The 13154-nt window shown below is 42.4% G+C and overlaps 1 protein-coding gene across 2 annotated transcripts in view; it reads left to right on the top strand.

The window, feature by feature from the left end:
* The first annotated feature begins 8193 nt into the window (after window positions 1-8193).
* Window positions 8194-13154, top strand: part of LOC125454902 (ras and Rab interactor 2-like) — a 136276-nt gene continuing 131315 nt past the window's right edge. For both annotated transcript variants that reach the window (XM_048536182.2, XM_048536181.2), the window contains exon 1: window positions 8194-8432. The gene's annotated coding sequence lies outside the window, so the exon portion shown is untranslated. The remainder of the gene's footprint in view (window positions 8433-13154) is intronic.

Genomic DNA, 13154 nt, shown 5'->3' with positions numbered 1-13154 from the left:
GAACACCCAGAACCAACACAATGGGGCATAATCTACACCATTGGCAACATGCACCACATGTCCATGGATATGGCATCTGACACGTGCCATCCTTTTTTTTGCAACATCTGCACCATGTGACAGCAGCGAAAGTGGCAAACACAGTCGTCAGACCAAAGGGTCTGTTTCTGTGCTGTATGACTCTATGATTCAATGAGCTTCAAACAAGCTGCCATGTAAAACATTTGGACAGGTAAATGGATGGGATGGGTACAGAGGGATATGGACCAAATGCAGGCAAATGGGACTAGATTAATTGTGAAAACTGGGCAGCAATGGCCTAGTGGTTGTATTGCTGGACTGTTAATCTGGAGACCATATAACATTCTGGGTTGAAATCCTGCCACAGCAGATGGTAGAATTTGAATTCGATCAAAAAAATTCTGCAATTAGGAATCTAGTGATAACCATGGATAGGATGCCAATTGTCGGAAAAACTGTGGGTTCACTAATGTCCTTTAGTGAAGGAAACTGCCATCCTTACCTGGTCTGGCCTACACGTGACTCCACACTCAGAGTAATGTGGTTGACTCTTAACAGCCCTCTGAGCAACATGGGATGGGCAATAAATGCTGCCTAAAAGTGACCTCCTCATTCTGTGAATGATTTTTTTTAAAAAAAGACAAGTTGGGTCGAAGGACCCATTTCCAGGCTGTGGATCTCCATTACTCAGTGTCTCAAACTCTACGATGAGGAATCCTCATTGAAGTCTGGGCTGTACTGTTAGCCAGAGGGTCCCAGCACACTGAAAGTTGAGGGAGGCTGAGAAATGTAATTGTGGCGTTTGGATTCAGATGGTGCGATACGGATGGGATTATAATAGCTAGCTCAATTGGTTTGTTTGTGATACAGGGTGATACTGACAGCATGAGATCAATTCCTGCACTAGCTGAGGTCACTATGAAGGTCCTGTATTCTCAACATCACCCAACCTGAGGGATATGACTGTCGGATTAAACACACCCAGCAACTGTCTCTCCCTAAAGAGAGAATGGGACTGTACTGTCTTTAGTTTACAATAGTGAAGGGGGGACATGGCGGAGCATGGGAGGGAAAGGGGTGATGTGGAAGGGGGTGGGAGTTGACGGCAAGCATCACCCTGGCTTGAGAGGCTTGATGCTTGCAGATACTTTCAGTTGTCCAAACTCCAGATGTACCAGTGTGGTCACACACCGATCGTTCATCTTCCTTCTTCCTTTAGTTCTGCTATTCTACGTGTTCTGTTTCGAACTAACATTAATACTGGGTCAAAGTTTTGTCTTCAAAGTTTTCAAAATCTCTCCAACTGGCTATTCTAATTCTAGAAATTAGGCTGCAAAATAGAGTCACAGAGTCATACAAGCCCTGAAACAGACCATTTGGTCCAACTCGTCCATTCTAAACATGTTTCCCAAACTAAAGTGATAATGGGAACTGCAGATGCTGGAAAATCCAAGATAACAAAATGTGAAGCTGGATGAACACAGCAGACCAAGCAGCATCTCAGGAGCACAAAGGCTGACGTTTCGGGCCTAGACCCTGTCTGATGAAGGGTCTAGGCCCGAAACGTCAGCTTTTGTGCTCCTGAGATGCTGCTTGGCCTGCTGTGTTCATCAAGCTCCACACTTTGTTATCCCAAACTAAACATATCTTATTGCCTGCATTTGGCCCAAATGAAATTTCATTGCCTGAAGTAAACTGTCTCTCTTGCCCAGCAGGGTCTTGTATCCTGATGCCATTTCATCACCACCCCACCCCTATACCACCCCCACAACCTCCCCCCACCCATTCCCCAGGAGTTCCATGAAGATGAGATTTAACCTGGTGCAGAGTATTCTCCCCATTAGCAACTCTGCTGGAGCTGTAGCTCGTGGCGTTCTTTTCCCAGCACTGATAATTGGCTTATGACTCTTATTTGCTCTCTGAAAGTGAGGGAAGAAATGTTAAATTCTGCCTTGTATCTGCTTTAAATTTCCATTGCACAATGGTAGGGAAAGTGTAGCACCACTTTGACTCAGCCAATAATTCAAAGTCTGCGGGAGACCCACCGTGGGGGCAGATGACCCACTGGCTGAGTGGAGCTTGGTGCCCTGAGCAGGGCTGCATCCTTTGGGCAGTATAAGGTTCAGCTTAGAATAAAAGGAACTGCAGATGCTGGAGAATCCGAGATAACAAAGTGTAGAGCTGGATGAACACGGCAGGCCAAGCAGCATCTTAGGAGCACAAAAGCTGACGTTTCGGGCCTAGACCCTTCATCAGAAATGGGGGAGGGGGAGAGGGTTCTGAAATAAATAGGGAGAGAGGGGGAGGCAGATCGTAGATGGATACAGGAGAAAATAGGTGGAGAGGAGACAGACAAATTAAAGAAGCAGGAATGGAGCCAGTAGAGGTCTGTGTAGGTGGGGAGGTACGGAGGGGATAGATCAGTCTGGGGAGGTCAAGGGGGCAGGATGAGGTTAGTAGGTAGGAAATGGTGGTGCAGCTTGAGGTGGGAGGAGGGGATAAGTGGGAAGAAGAACAGGTTAGGGAGGCGGGGATGAGCTGGGTTGGTTTTGGGATGCAGTTGGGGAAGGGGAGATTTTGAAGCTTGTTATCTAAGGTTGAGTTTAGTGTAGACTGGAGGCAAGACCCTTGAACGTTTGTAATGCTGAACTTTCACCAATGATGGTGCCGTAAGTGGTGGCTTTGTTACCTTTTCACTGCATCCATGTGAGTACATGTGATAATAAACCTATTAATTAATTAATTTGTAGACTGTTGTATTTGTAATACTTCCTTGCTGTTTCTTTCAGCCCGCTCTCTTGAAGCTCTAAAAATTCACACATTTTAAGGAGCACCATTCTAAGTCCATGCTGGAAATGATGTTTGTTTCATGGCTACCACTGACCACAGATGCCAGGCATGGAAGCTTTGAATTATAGAGAATGGCTGGATAGACTGGGACTGTTTTCACTGGAGCGTAGGTGGTTGAGGGGTGACCTTATAGAGGTTTATAAAATCATGAGGGGTATAGATAGGGTTAACAGTAGGTGTCTTTTCCCAAGGATAGTTTATTTCAAGGCAAGGGAGCACATTTTTAAGGTGAGGGGAGAGAGATTTAAAAAAGACATGACAGGCAAATTTTTCACACAGAGAGGGGCTCACATGTGGAATGAACTTCCTGAGGAAGTGGTGGATGTGGATACGATTACGACAAAAATCTAAACAGACAATTGCTACAGAGGAAGTAATGGATGCAGGTGCAGTTACAACATTTCAAAGACCAACTGGATAAGTACATGAATACGAAATGTTTGGAGGGATACAGGCCAGATGCAGGCAAGTCGCACAATTTTAGTTTGGGATTATGGTTAGTTGACTGGTTTGACTGAAGGGTCTGTGTCCATGCAGTATGACTCTATGACTCTGAGTTGGATTTAAAACATATTTGGATAAGTACATGAATAGGAAAAGTTTGGATGGATATGGGCCAGGAGCAAGCAGGTGGAACTAGTTTAGTTAGGAATTGTGTTCGGCATGGACTGGTTGGACCGAAGGGTTTGTTTTCCCGTTGAATGACTGTATGACTATGATACACACAAACACGTAAGACCATAATGCCACAAGATATATGGCAAAGGGGGAGACTAGACAGCTACAGCAAGCCAGCCAGTACATTCAGGGTACAATTGCATTTCTCCAAATAGAGAGTACCAAAGCTGAAATGTAACAGTTTTTCTTCTGCTGTGATGTCTCATTTAATTAAAACCCATTTCCAAAAATATCATTGGTGCTGACAGAAGAAATTTTATCAGGGGTTATTAGTTACAGGGAATTGATAATGGCTGAATGTAGAAATTCTTCTTTTCCAAGAGAATTTTCGGCTTGTGGAACAAGTTGCTGACTCATGTGATGAGTGCTGCATTACTGAATTCCTTCATCGGAGAATTGGCTGTGGAGAAGATTAATTAGTTTAAGAAGTTGGCATCTTGTAGCGTAAGTTAATGTTAATGTGGTTTCCTTGGACCAGTTTAAGTTGTTTCAATGTTTTAACATTTCCCCCTTAATTATCTTGGATTTTCAACAGATTTTCTCTCCTCTCCTGGGTGACTACATGGTTCCGAGCGGTCAGAGTGTATCCATACAGTGACAAAAACAGAAATTGCTGGAAAGGCTCGGCAGGTCTGGCAGCATCAGAGTTAGAACTCTCAGGAAGGGTAACTCAACCTGAAACGTTAACTCTGATTTCTCTTCACAGATGTTTCCATTCCTGCTGAGTTTTTCCAGAAACTTCTGTTTTTGTTTCTGATTTGCAGCTGTTTTGTCTCTATGTTGTAATGGCTGTACATTATGACTGGGGCATTACAGACGAACTAGTTTGTTTTCTTTTCTCTACATGACGTTTTTGTCAGCTCATATGTAAGACAGATCCTAGAAACGAAAGTGTGCAAACTTCCTGGAATGGCTAACAACTAAGTGTAAACATTTAATTTAGCATTTATTTGCTAGCTGCACGGCATGGGGCTAGTAACAGTGATTTACAGATGTGGGCTTTCATTTAACTTTTACATCCAAAATATAATACCTTCTACACTAGCATGCCTATTATGTTTAAGAAATACAGTAGAGGTCAAGTGTGCCAATGCCCAGATCTTTCAAACTATGTTGTTTGACCCCCTGAGTTACATTTTGCATTTTCAGAGGCAATGAATGAGTAAGTAATGACAAATCTCATGAAAGAGTAGAGAAACAAAAATATATGATGGCAAGAGATAATGGGAACTGCAGATGTTGGAGAATCCAAAATAACAAAGTGTAGAGCTGGATGAACAGGGCAGGCCAAGCAGCATGTTAGGAGCACAAAAGCTGACGTTTCGGGCCTACACCCTTCATCAGAGAGGGGGATGGGGAGAGGGTTCTGAAATAAATAGGGAGAGACGGGGAGGCAGACCGAAGATGGAGAGAAAAGAAGATAGGTGGAGAGGAGAGTATAGGTGGGGAGGTAGGGAGGGGTTAGGTCAGTCCGGGGAGGACGGACAGGTCAAGGAGGCGGGATGAGGATAGTAGTGGGAAATGGAGGTGTGGCTTGAGGTGGGAGGACGGGATAGGTGAGAGGAAGAACAGGTTAGGGAGGCGGGGACGAGCTGGGCTGGTTTTGGGATGCAGTGGAGGAAGGGGAGATTTTGAAGCTTATGAAGTCCACTTTGATACCATTGGGCTGCAGGGTTCCATAGCGGAATATGAGTTGCTGTTCCTGCAACCTTCAGGTGGCATCATTGTGGCACTGCAGGAGGCTCAGGATGGACATGTCTTCTAAGGAATGGGAGGGGGAGTTAAAATGGTTCGCGACTGGGAGGTGCAGTTGTGTATTGCGAACTGAGTGGAGGTGTTCTGCAAAGCGGTCCCCAAGCCTCCGCTTGGTTTCCCCAATGTAGAAGAGGCCACACCGGGTACAGTGGATGCAGTATACCACATTGGCAGATGTGCAGGTGAACATCTGCTTAATATAGAAAGTCATCCTGGGGCCTGGGATGGGGGTGAAGGAAGAGGTGTGGGGGCAAGTATTTGTGGTTGCAAAGGAAGGTACCAGGTGTAGTGGAGTTGGAGGGGAGTGTGGAGCGGACAAGGGAGTCACAGAGAGAGTAGTCTCTCCGGAAGGCAGACAAGGGTGGGAATGGAAAAATGTCTTGGGTGGTGGGGTCGGATTGAAGATGGTGGAAGTGTCGGAGGATGATGCGTTGTATCCAGAGGTTGGTGAGGTAATATGTGAGGACGAGGGGGATTCTCTTAGGGCGGTTATTTCGGGGGCGGGGTGTGAGGGATGTATTGCGGGAAATGCGGGAGACACGGTCAAAGGCGTTCTCGACCACTGCGAGGGGGATGTTGCGGTCCTTGAAGAACGCGGAACATCTGGGATGTGCGGGAGTGGAATGCCTCATCCTGGAAGCAGATGCGGCAGATCCAAAGGAATTGGGAATAGGGGATGGAATTTATGTATGATGGCAAGAACTCAGTTTGGCAATATAGTGAGAACTATGGACATAAACACGTGACCTTCCATTCCATTTCACAGTGTTTTTCACAACTCCACAATTCTTCTCAAATAGGTGGAATTTTGGTTATCTAATGATTTTTGCAGTACGCTTACTTTCCCCTGCAGGGTTCTGTTCTCTGGAAACTAAAAGTTATTCAAGCTTTGAACCTTTTTTTGAATTACCCAGAATCCTGTGGAGTCTTTAATTCCCTGTTGGTTTCTCCATGGCAAAGTCTTGGCCAATCAGAGTTGACTTGCCAACTGGTCAGGACCCTTTTCTCCAGTGGTGTGAATTGCTAGCATCATTTGAAATTTAGCATTCTTGCATTTGTCCTGATGAGTACAGGGAGAAAAACACCTATGGTAACATCCCCTTCTTTTCAGCAATATTCAAATTTCCATTCTTTGTTAGATAAGGATCTGTTTAACATTAAAGCACAAAGAAAATTGTTGGCGTAATGATGCATGCTTAAACAGTTTGCTCTGCACTCTTGAATTATTCCACATTATGATCAAGCACATTCACCTAAAGACCATTTGTATCAATGATTTTCCAACATTTATGAAATACAAAGGCATGCAGGTAAATTCCCCAGCTAATTTCTATGGATTGAGTGGTTGAATATGCTTTCAATGCCTGTGTTCTTGTGACTGTGTGGACATATCCAGGAAATCATTCAATCACACACCAATAAAACCACATGAATCGTCTTAAAGACTAGGAAAACTGTTAAAGATTTACTGCCTCCATATTAAGGAGTATTTGGCAATCCTTTTGCCAGAGGTTAATAAACAATGATGTGATGATAAAAATTGCATTGACATTACACTTTGGCTTCTAAAATATTCTGTTCATATTTATTTAATTAATGGTTTTTCTCCTCCTCCAATGTTCCCTCCAGATGTCTGTTTTATATCTCCTCTACTAATGCAGTAATTCAAATTATGCTATCAATTCAGAGGATGTCTGGTAATGTGTCAAAGCGTCCTTTCTCATGCCTGAGCTTGTTTATACTGTTAGGCTGTAGAGGCGTCCTACAGAAGTGGACAATCCGTACTTAAAACACTTTCCTTGCAAGAAGTATCTGGCATTTGTGTACAATTTTGAAAGTGACATGTTGGATTGGAAACATTATTATGTCCTCATTCCCTGCTCTAAATGAGTTGCGCCCGTGAGAAGTGATACTTGGCCGGACTGTAAGGGGTTAAAGTGCACAATTCTATTACTACAGCACGTGGTATACTTATCCACAGGGTATCTCCTCGTTTCGCTGAGTTGTCAACCTTAACAAAAATGTTTGCCAAACACTTCTCTCATGCGAATAGTACTCGCTCAAAGATGCTTTAGTGCGTTAGAACACAAATGGACCCTCTGACATACAATGAGACATACATCTAACACCGAGATAGAGCTGTATCGCATCTCACGTAATGTGAAATTAGAATTGGGTGATGCATGTTGAGCAACTTTTTGGAAAAGTACATCTGAGAAATAAGCAGAAAGACGTTTTTTTTAAAAAAGCAATTCTCCACCTCTGGTCTACACTCCAATGTGTGAACAAGCAAAAAAAATGTCTGGTCCTACACTTCAGATAAGCAAGCAACACCTTATTTTCAGGAAGATTTCAGTTTCACCGCTATTATTAAGGAACCTCCAAACTAGAATCCAAAAAGTTGGAGAATATCATACATTCCTGCAACTAATATCAAATATCATAAGGGGGCCTTGACCCTTATTTTTATGTCCAAAAAAGAAAAAAAAATCATCTTCGCTTTTCGCCATCCACTCAAATAATCAAAGTTTTGTTTCAACACTTCCTTTCTTCAGATGCAACATTTCCCGGATTTTCTCTGAATGGGCGCACTGATGTTTTGTTTATGGGAGGAAAGCTTTACTTACGAGGCTGATGCGAAACGCAAATTGCAGAGTTGATCATCTCGCCAGTGAGTCAGAAACAAACTCCGCGCATGGTTTTTAAGAATGCCAGTGTTTACAAACACTTGGCGCCAGGATAATCTCTCCTTCCCACGACCTCCCGCTCCCCCAAACACACACACATCTCCCAAAGTTTGGACAAAAGTTTACTTTTATTAGTTTAAAAGGAAAAATACTGCTGGAAATCGAAAACAAAAGCAGAGAGAACTCAGCAAACATACACACACACACACACACACACACAAAAGTTTCGAGTCCACTGTGAGCCTGAAGAGTTACTCCAGCAATTCTGTTGCTCTGGTTTAGTTGTGGTGGGTGCTGTGGCGCCTGCGCAGTGGGATGAGCTGGGCAGTGAACGGGCTGAGTAAAGCTGGAACCTCTGCTCTCACTCAGGCAGCTGTCACTGTGGAAGGAGCTGGGAAGAAGTGAAGCCCCTTCCCCTTGAGGGGGGGAAAAGACACACAGGTGAGTTCTCCCTAACTGAGGTGCTGGAGTTGGGAGGGTGAAAGCCTGTATATTTGGTCGAAATTTTTTTTTGTGTGGGGGGGGATTGTTCGTGAAGAAGCTTATTTTATAGTATTTCTGCTTGCTCGTCTTTTGTTTCAGTGCCCAGGAGTGAGTGAGCAGCTGTTTGATCGAGCTGTCTCTTGCCCACCCCCCCTTTCTCACAGAAAGTGTTTTATTTCCGTGTGTGTTTCTTTTTTCAACACGCTAACTCTGGTGACCAGCGTTCATGGATGTTTAGAGCCCCATAATCTTGTCAGGCAGGAGAGCAATGTCTTGGGGGAGGGTGGTCCCGTTGGGAAGGCTCACTGCTCAGTCTGTATTGTTGGGGTTATGTATGTGTTTGTTTGAAAGGCTTTGATCGAATGGAGGGGGGTGTTGACAGTGCTGATTTCTCATGGGATGCATTTTTAAAACCTCCCTCGTGTATGCAGTACAGCTGAAATTAATTCCTGTGGCGGGGGGGGGAACGAAATTAACCCGGATTAAACATGCAAGCCTTTGCGGAATGCTGATGTTATCTCAGAATCCGACAAGCGATCTGTTTGTTGCTATTCATTCATTTCTCACTCCTAAGCTCCTTCGTACGTACCACTTCCTACATCTATTTGGCCACTTGTTTATAACTGCTAGAGTGCAATGTTTTGCCGCTGCTAGTGTGATGCCTTTGTTGCGTTGTGTTCCAGAGGCTGATAAATCTTTAGTTCCTCGTACATTTGTTGCTTTGTTTCTGTTGTGCTCTTCGGTGCTGTTTTTAAAGCGGTTAAACTTCCCGGAAAGAGTTAACGCTTAGTCTCCGATAAAGAGACAAAGACTTGGGATTTAACTGGAAAGGCAGAGGACCTATCAGCTCTCGGACAGCAGGAACTAGGCACAGCCAATGTATGATCTGTTATGTAAATTCATGGAGTTGAAGTCGCCTTATTAACTCTTAAATGTGCTATTCCTGCTGACTTACTGAAATGCCTCCTGCATTTCTGTTGTGGACTAATGAGCGTTACTGTCAGGGATCATTTAATGAGAAATAGATGAAGCCAAATAAACTAACACATGAGATTTCTGAGATTCCCGAGAAGTCTATTGTGTTCAGTCTGTGCACAAATCTTGATGCCCTTGACTTTGTGGGTTGCAAAGGTTGGGAGTTGCTGTGTAATAAATGTGTGCAGCTGTGTGCCTTTTACGGGTTTTACATTTTTTTTCGTGGTCTAAATTTTCAGGCTTCGATTATAGTGATCGCTAAGGCTGAAATCTGAGAATGTTGTCTGCTAATTAACATTAGGCAACATCACTGAACAATGGAATTGAAATGCAGGTAGTAGCTTCTAGCAAAAATATTTCCCTTAAATATTCTGGCATTACATCTGGTGGTTCAGTCTTGGAGAGTTTCCCTACTTCTAATAATCTACTTCTGTTTCAAAAGTTCACATTCATCTTTTTAACTCTTCATTCCTCTTGATTTGCTGTGGTTGTTCAAATGTGAGTCTTTTTTTGTTGTCGTCCCCAACATTTTTTTTTGTTTGTTCATTAATGGGATAGCAATATCACTGGTGAGACAGTGCCATTTATTGGTCATCTTTAAATGACCAGAGTCAACCACATTGCTGGAGGGTCTGGAGCTTTCATTCCATAAAGAGAATAGTGAACGATATGGATATTTTGTTGCCATTAGACTAAATTTTTGCTTCAGGTTTTTATTGAATTTAAATTTCATAATCTGCCATGGTGGGAATTTGACATCCCCGGAAGTGTGGCTTCTGGTTCGGTAACATTACCACTACACCACCATCTCTAGTATTTGTTTTTTTTGTCCTTTGCCACATCATATATAAAATGGCAACCTTTTCTTAAAATACTTAGTTCATCACATTTCTAAGATCTACGTAACATTTCAATTTGTCATTGTCATTTAGTTTCTTTCAATACAATGTTTACAATAACTACAGTTACAATTTACAAGTCAAAGTTACAATATATGTTCACAATTCTTATCAAACAGTGTCTGTTGCATACAGTCTGAGTGGTTTCAATGCAGGAATGCAAGATTGGAACAAGAGTAGAGCATGGAATCCTGTTGAACCTACTCTGCTAATCAGTACAATAAAATAGGCTCTAGGTTCTTGGTACAGCATCCAGGACCCTTGCTTGCAGGTAACGAGTAGTAAGTGTGTGTCAGATAAGTACATTCCATCTTTTGCCATGCCTTTTAGTTGTGTGTTGGAGAAGAAAGGAATTACTTTGTGTTGGTTGTCACTGGACTATTGTTGAGACAAAGCTGTGGAAAACCAAACATAAAAAGTCATGGATGGATTATTAAGGTATGTGTTCTTTTTGTTTGCTCCTGGCTGAGTGAACATTTTGTGGTAAATCCAGAGAAGGAAGGGTAGTCTATCTTTCTGCATCTTAATCATACCCAAGGGCAAGACTCTCTCTTTCCTGCTGACTTAACCCATTCTTTAAAACTTGGACAGTTTGATAAGATAGTAGGAAGCCAATCAAATATGGCGCACCCATTCTTACTACAGGAAATATATATCCTGCCAATCCTCAAGCTAGGGGAAATTTTGTGGCTGCAGGCCGGGTATATTGTTAATATCAGGAATGACTGTAAAAGTATACCATAGATCAGCACAAATGAACGATTTGGAGGATATAACCTGTAAGTCTGGCATCTAAAACTGTAATACCATATATACCCTTACTGTCTTGAAGGAGCACAGAAAATCTGCATTATTTATTGAAGTCAATATAACCTTTTAACTGTTGGCCCTCAGTGCTCGATTCATCTTACAGTCTAAGTGTGTCAGAATTGCATTTAACAGTTCTACTTTTGATTTTACAGGTTTGAGTTGTTTGTCTGAGCTGAGTTAGAAAGGCTGTATCTGAAGTGACTTTCTATAATAACAACCCAGTTCTTCTAGGGACTGAGCATCTCACTCAGTAGAGCTGCATTTTGGTAGGTTTCAGACCTGCAAATGCATCACGATGCTGACTTGAAGGGAGTACTTACTGGAATTCCAATCTCCCTGTTATAGGAAAGATCTTGTTAAACTTGAAAGGGCGCAGAAAAAATTCCCAAGGATGTTGCCAGGACCAGAGGGTTTGAGCTATAGAGAGAGACTAAATAGGCTGGGGCTACTTTCCCTGAATGTTGGAGGTTGAACAGTGACCTAATAGACCTTTTATAAAATCATGAGGGTCATGGATAAGGTGAATAGTTAAGGTCTCTTTCCCAGGGTAGAGGAACCCAAAACTAGACAGCATATGTTTAAGGTGAGCAGGGAAAGATATATTTGGGCCCTAAGGGGCAACTTTTCCATGCAGAGCCTGTTGCATGTATGGAATGAGCTGGAAGTAGTGGAGGCTGGTACAATTAAAACATTTGAAAGGCATGTAAATGGGTACATGAATAGGAAGGACTTAGAGACATATGGACCAAATACTGGCAAATAGGACTAGATTAATTTAGGATATCTGGTTGGCATGGTCGAGTTGGAGCAAAGGGTCTGATTGCATGCTATCCAACTCTATGACTATTAAAACACCGTACATGCATGTTGTACTTTTTCTGAGCTCCTAGCATCAAAATTGCTCACCTTGATAAGCGCCCACTATCACTAAAATAAATCTAATTATGAAAATTATTTGGGATAACTGATGTCATTAGAATCAAGATCTGGTGGAAGCTGAAGGGTCTACATGGCTTTGGAGGATGTCTTGCTTTGCTGACAAATTACTCAGCGGTTTTTGAAACTGAAACAAAATCTTAAGTGTGTTAGTGCCATTGAAAGAAAATGAAGTGATCTGTTGATTTTTGGGGCACGGAGCACTAGATGACATTAATGAGATGCTTAAAGTTCTATTTGATGAGATTGATTTAAGATCTAGATGAAGCAATTAGGTGCTATTTTAGCTTCATACCGGAAATAGAGAGGGGCAACATTTGAAAGACAAGAAATTATAGTAAGCAAGTGTTCGAGAACCATCAAAGTGTTTGTGACAGTGTAGGGGAAATTATTCAGAGTATTAAAAGCAAAGATTAAGAAATTGAACCATTTATCAATTTGGGAGAAGCCAGCAAAAGCTTGGTGGAGCCAATGGTGATGGCGACAGTGATACACCCCCTGCTATGGTATACAACAGTTGCAAACTAAAAGCTACGTTGCATGGTAGTTGGGGCTGTTTATTACCTGATATTAAATCCAGCGTGCAAGATAGAGTTATCATAAGCTGGGACCTAATAACTAATACCTGTGACCCATTCAGACTAATGAGGATAGTGGGTCTAATAAACAAGATTACTATTGGGTGAGATCTCTAACTATCTGATCCAATAGAGCAAGAATAAATTTAACATTCACAGCTGTGGAACAACTGTGGCAAGAAATAGCATAAATGCCCTCTGCTGTCTTGAAGGAGCACAGAGAATTTGCATGATTTATTGAAGTCAATGTAACCTTTAACTGTTGGCCCTCAGTGCTTGAGTCATCTTACAGTATATTTTAGTACGATGAGCACAATCTAATCATAAGCAGTGCTAGATCTTTTGATCAACGTAGAAAGTGAAAATCGCCTTGCCAACCCTCTTCTAAATTAAAACCTGTTAGCAGAATGTTAGTAAGATGAACATTTACTGCCCATCCCTAACTTCCCTAGCGAATGTGATGGTGAGCTGCCTTCTTGAAT

The sequence above is a fragment of the Stegostoma tigrinum genome, chromosome 9 (assembly GCF_030684315.1).
Source record: "Stegostoma tigrinum isolate sSteTig4 chromosome 9, sSteTig4.hap1, whole genome shotgun sequence".
NCBI lineage: Eukaryota > Metazoa > Chordata > Chondrichthyes > Orectolobiformes > Stegostomatidae > Stegostoma > Stegostoma tigrinum.
This window is presented reverse-complemented; position numbering and strand designations above follow the sequence as displayed.